Raw genomic sequence first — 7,250 nt, forward strand, 5'->3', positions numbered from 1 at the left:
ACACGCGTCAACATCGGAGAGGCATCGTATCCAGAGCACCTACACTGGCGCACGAGCAGCACCACCACCGCCACACCATCATAGCGATAGTCCACCGCCACCCCGAAACTTCCAGGGAGCGTTACGCCATCGAATCCCGTACCGATCGGTAAGGGGTCCTGATACGACGCGTAGTATTCGCGAGCAGTCACCGAAAATCCGCACCCTTAGTCGTCCCGAAGATCGTGAAGACGTAGCAGCCTACACCGAATAATCTCATACAAATATGTCTGCAGGTGGGTTAGATTTTATTGTTATTATTATTATACTAAATTTGTTGTTAAAAAAAGTAAAAAAATAACTGTTAAAAATCTGTAACTGCCTATAAAGTCATTATGCTGATTTTTTTTTACATTAAAGCTGTTATCCTGATATCATGTTTATTTATAAATTTATTACGATTAAACATTTAATAAGATGAGTCCATTAAAATAATAATATAGGTACTTACAGTATATCATACGATGATGCGAGAGTTACGTGATTAAGATGTAGATCGAAACAAACAAACATAGTTACAAATGGAAACAGAAATATTAAAACTATTTACATTTTGCATGGTTCTACTTAAAGGAGAGTTTTTATCATTTAAGTATATTATATGATCGTCCTATAGTTTACAACAATTATGGTTCGGACCCCTCCCCCCCCCACCCACCAGTTACGGCCTTGCCTGACTACGATCAAAATCCAAACACAATCTTTCTACAACCATATAGGTACACACTTGACACGATAGTCGATTATTGATTTCGGGGCTTCCCTACCACTTGCAGCCAGGTCACTGTTGTGCCCGTATTTTGGACTTTTTGGTTAATGATAGGACAACAGCTCTGCATGGAAGTTTCACTGCACATAATGTGTATATAATTATGGGTATATACGTCTTGTTTGTTGTCGTCCACCAGGTGTCGGACTTTATATATTATATAAAATTTCGATATTCGTGATCGATATTAATTTACACGTAGGTCTAGTATGCGATCTATTTACTGAAAAATTTTAACTACTTGTTGCATAATATTCGAAATTGTATTTTGTTAAAAATCATATTATTGGTATCGTCTTGTCGTCGTATCTTAATTAGTAAGTGTAATGCCAATTGCGTTATTGTAATATTGTCCTATTATGTATAATTTCAAGTGCACATTTGTGTGACTTCAGAATAACGATACGTATATTAGTTTGTTTTAAGACATTGTCAACAATAAATTTTAATGAGCAATTCAACAGTCATAAATCAGTGTTCGGATTAGATAAGTATTTTTTTATCTAGATAAAGATAAAGATAATGCAACTAAAATGTATCTAGATAGAGATAAAAGATAACTTAACTTATATTTATCTAGATAAAAAAAGATACAATTATTTTTTAAATGGTTATAAATTTTAGTACATTTTAGTTGGGCACTAGGAACATAATAATAATTATAATGATATAAATAAAAATAATTACATTATTTATAAATCATAAACTTTGTTTGAGAATCTGTATAAATATTTAAAAATTTGGTACAATTTCGTGATATTTATCAATAAAAAATGTATCTAGATGAATTTATTTAGATTAGTAGAAAAATTATCTAAGATGAACGTTTAGATACCTTGTAACTATTTATCTAGATAAGATAAAAGATGAACAAATAATTATCTAGATATTCATCTAGATAAATTTATCTAGATAAGTCCGAACACTGGTCATAATATTATTATTATTATTTAAACTGGCCTTCAATTTTTACGACAAATAAGATGTGTGACATTTAAGGTTTGTCAGGAATTGTTATTATTTTTTTTCTTTAATTAATTCCGATCCAATTATTATGAAATATTGATTATTGATTTTACTGTTGAAAAACAATATATCAAGCCGGATTCACAGCTACGGCATGTGTCGTTTATGTTACTTTTTTACAACCGAGTTGGGACCGACTATACCAAGAATTATTACTACCACTGAACATAGTATACTATTGTACTACAGTACAACTTTCAAACTATATTGGTTACCAGTTGTAACCATAGTTACCACGCGCAAGGAACAATATACGACGTGACTGCGGATCCGGGTTTATTCTTATTAACTTTTGTAACAACGATAGGTGCATCAAAAATACCGCTTGTATATGGTATGACAGATGGTCACACTGCGGCGGCGTCGGTGGATCGATAACAAACAAGTACCTACCAAATGATGTACATAATAAATATATTATGTTGGAGAAATAATCTGCAAGAACGACGTGATGATACACACGAACATATAAACGATAAATATTTCGTTTTGACATTTGAGAATAAAATGACCCATTGGAAATGTTAGGATATTATCGTGTTCATAATTATATCGCCGTAAATCACTGCTGTAGTGCTTCTCGAACCGTGAGCCTTGACACTCCAGTGGGGGGGGGGGGGGGGGCATTAGTATGTTACTTAGAGATCAAAATTCCGGGAAATTTGCAGAAAACTTCAGGAAAATGTCGGAAAAAAATTTTCAAAATATTTTTACTCGTTTTGAGCTGTAAACGTACATTTTTAATTCTCAATATTTTTAGTTTTTTTTTTTTTAAATGTCAATAAAATTGTATTTGTTGGATCAAAAAGCTTGAAAATTGAATACAAGGCTCCTGATAATATATAACATATATTATAACTTACTATAGTACTATAGCTCTATTAATTCAACTTTTTCAATTCTTTAGGAAAAAAATGTTTTTCCATGACATTTTTTAATTTTTCAGGTAAAACCCAGTTTTTTCGTCAAAACTTTTTTTTCGGAGATGTTGATTCCTAATATTTTACTAAGGGGCCTTTAAATGTTTTTACGTGTTAAAGTTAAAACCCAAAACCCGTCAAAACGGATCCCAACTAGTTAAGAGTAGAATTATTAACTGGGACAAACAACTAGCTACAACTTACTTTTTTTTAGTTAGGACTAGCTGTGCCTGAAATACAACGGTGGAATCATAAAACTATCCTTTGAAAATTATTGAGGATCAGAAATTTCTCGAAAATTAATTTTAATCGTATAGTTCACATTAAAAATATTGTTAAATATTACCGAAAAACTTTCCGACCAAGAAAAATGCAAAAAATAAACCGTACACAAAGACACGTCCTGAACGATAGGCACTCAACTACTACACTCCATAAATAACTTTATTTACACAGCTTTACCACAGCTATATTTTATACTATACAGTGTGTAACAGATAGAACTGACTTTTGGAATAACTTTTGTTTTAATCAATATTTAAAATTTTTTTTTTATACATAATTTATAGCCACTTGCGCTACATGTGTAATAAAAACAAATTATTTTTATTTTTTAATACCAAAAATGAAAAATTTTAAATATGATTTAAATTTTTTTTGAATAAATTCAAAATAGCCAATTTGCGAATCTGATTATAAGAACTATTTGGATGGTAAAAACATCTATCTAAATCAAGTAGTTTATTTTTTAGAATTTTTTTAAATATCAGTATTTTTTTGATTAAATTGATTTGGAACGCTATAACTTTTTTAAAAATATTATTTTTGGAAATTTGCTAACATGAGAATATTTCTAAAACTATTTACTAATCCTATAATTTTATCAATTTTTGTCATAAGTTTAAGTAGCATAATTTTTTTTTTTTTTTTTGGTCAGTTCTTTCTGTTACACACTGTATATTATATTATTTTATATTTTTATATATATTATGTTATATACCTTAATCGATTCGATAGACAGTCCGTCGACGTCTCCTTAATTTATTGATAACTGGCTGGACTATCGCGATCGCCTATGGTTCCGCACGTTCTAGGTTTTATTTTTAATGCCCATACATTTCACTAAAAACTAGTTTCTTTCATTTAGCCATACCTAATTTTAAACTCAATAAGTTAATCCTAGTTTTGACTGATTTTGGGTTTTAATTGTAACATATTATATTATGTTTATTTTGTTTTCCGTATTTTCAAAAACGTTTATAAAAGAATTAAAAATCATAATTATTTCCGTTTTTCAAAATCGACGGTGGTCGACCGTTTAATAATAATAAAATTAAATATTATTACATCAATGAAGTTTATCGCAAGTTAGAAATAATTGACAACTTTGATCTATCAAAGGCACATTGAAAAAGTATATAATATTATGTTTGCTATTTATTTAATCTGTATTCATAGTATGTGTCCAAATTTAACTTTAGTAGATAGATAAAAAAAAGTTCTCAATTATTTTAACGTTTTTACGGTAAAAAAGAATGATTATGGATTACGCTCAACTTGTTTTTTTTTTAATTTCCACAAACGAAAATGTATGAGGAACCTTGTATTGCATTTCCAAGTTTTTTTTCATAGCGACATTTTTTTATCAACAATCAAAAATACTAACACAAATTAAAATTTCCATTGTGTTCAGAAATACTAATAAAAATATTCAGTTAAAATTTCAGTATCTATGGTTAGTTTTTTTTATAGTTACACCAAAAATAAAATCGATTTTCTATAAACTGTTTTTGCATAAAAACCTCTGTTATTCATTTTTTTTTTCTTGTTTTTGTTTTCTGCGAGGCTTTTGAAAAGTACTAACCTACCAAGAATTGTTAATTTTGACCTCCCAAATGCACCAACTAGGTTCATTTTCCCACTAGAAAAGTCATTGAAGTTGAGAATCCAAGCATTATTTTAACTACTTATCGTCCACAGTGTACATAGGGTAATGTCAGTTTGTATACTGTACATTGTTTAAATGCATATCGCGGACACTTTGTACGGTAAAAGTTTACATTTCAGAACGAGAACACTTTATGCCGTTATGTACAGATAATCTGTATATTATTTAAATATAAGTATACAGATTGTTATATAGTTCGATGATATATAAACATTATTTTATTTATCTTATACTTAAAAATAAATTAAAGATGTTATAAATAGTATATAGGTAAACATGCCAAAATATTCAAAGTTTTGTTTCATTTACAGGTAAGCTGGTAACAGCCAACATTAGGTGCTGTAATAAATGTATAAATTATAATTATATTACCAAACTATAGACACCAAATGGTATTTAAATTTAATAACATTTTTAATATAATTGGCCATGAACTTATGACTATTAAGACTTTTTTTATATTATACCCATGTACGAATATACCTATATAATACCTTTATGTAATTATATATATATATATATCATACTACAAAGTTTCCGCGTTCTAGAATCTATCAATTTTTACCCGTCCGTTCAAAGTGATCGCATTTGGCACTTTAAACGTTTAATGACCGTAGAAAGTGATTTAGCACCTGTCACAGACACAATAGTAAAGCACACATCATTACACCTAACCTCTAGACCGAAAACAGTCCGATGGGAAATGTCCATTTACCGGTATAGGTAATACCGCAAGGTGTGACAGAATGACCTGACAAACATAAAATAACACGTTTGTTCTAATAAATATTTTAAGATGTACCTAACATAAATATTATGTTCTTGGATTAGCTAAAACTGTTTTTTTCTTCCGATTTTCGCGAGGCTGATATTTGTAACGCTTACAACCTTTTGGTATTGTTACCATGGTAACCCTCGAAAACATATTTACGGTTCATAGATTTTCCTTGCAGAGTTTTCTCGTTTTCTCGGTATACAGCTCTTCGATTCATTTTTTATTCTGTTATATAGTTTATAAACGCTCGCGGCGCCACAAGTACGCAGTAATATATAATTTTTTATTTGTGTTTTTTATCACTAATTATTAAAAAAAATTAAATTTAATAAAAATTCATCATTAACCAAAACTTTTGTAAAAGAAATAGGTCTCCGATGAATAATTAGGCATTGATTTGTGGTGACAGAATATTATAGTAATGAAGTTGAAAAACTTACCACCGTGGTATATTGTTATTCTGCGTTTTGACGCTAAAAAATTACACTAAAACACGCTGTACATGAATTTTTTTTTATAGTTCGCTCCAACGTCAATATACTTACGACTATTTATACCATAGATTAACATATTCAAATCACGTAGATGTATATACGTGCTGGTACGTGCCTCTATCTGTGTTAAGCTGTGATAAATACTGAATTCGTCATTTTCCCCATTCGTCATCTTACCCCGCTTTCCCCGTATAATTTTAACAATTTTATATTTAGCATCAATTTTTCATTCGTCAATTCAGCCAGGTCTTTTTGTTACATCCTGTACTAATAGAGGACTTATTGCACCGGCGTTTTTCAGTAAATAAAATGAGACGAATGTAAGTTTCCATACTGGATATAGCGAATACAAATAACCCATAAGTATGTAGCATGCGTAAGTCCCCTCACCAAAAAAATACACGCGCGTGTCTATGCGTGAATAATATACTTAAAAATTGCCTTCCCGTTTTATTTAGACTTTCGGGGCTTGACAACGGATTGAACGTGCGCATAGTTAAAATTCGTTTATTTTTGACGTATTGCATAAAAATAAGTCCAATAAATTACGCGGGCATTTAAGGTTTTTAAACAAAAGTTTAGTGGGAATAGTGAGTTCCTACATGAGAGTAGCAGAGTACCTAGCATACGTTAATTTCTATAAATGATACGCAGAACCGTTATAAAATGTTGAATTCTAAATCCTATTTTAAAATCAACAATCGTAAGTCGTAACTAAAAACACTGGTAACTAACGCACGTACATGCACCACGTGGATTAAGGTTTTCTAAAATTATGTGAATGTAAGTTCTTATAAACTAGACCTAGCAGGTACAAAAATACATACTTAGGTTAGTTCTTACCAGTCTTGTAAGGAGTACTTGAGTCAAAGTAGGTAAATGAGTAAAACTGTGAAAGTATCTGAGTAAAAGTACTCATTACTCAGATAGGTAAGTATTTTAAATACTAAATTTGTAAAAATTACTGAGACAATGTATTTTACAAAGTATAATATCGCTTAAACAACAACAGTGCGTATCTCAAAATTTGAAAAAAAAAATGATATTATTGTCAATATTGATAAAATAAATGATTCTGAGCATTTATTAATTAGAGGAATTTCCTGTTGGATTAGCGTTATTAACAATAATAATAATATTAATAAAGTTAATTATTGCCCACTATTATTTTATATATTTGATTTTTAATTATTCTTTTTAGTTTAATATTCAATTTTTATTTAAATCACATACAATTTAAAAAATTTAAAATTGATAATCGGGGCTGTGAATTTAATGC

Source organism: Acyrthosiphon pisum, chromosome X (assembly GCF_005508785.2).
Source record: "Acyrthosiphon pisum isolate AL4f chromosome X, pea_aphid_22Mar2018_4r6ur, whole genome shotgun sequence".
Classification (NCBI taxonomy): domain Eukaryota; kingdom Metazoa; phylum Arthropoda; class Insecta; order Hemiptera; family Aphididae; genus Acyrthosiphon; species Acyrthosiphon pisum.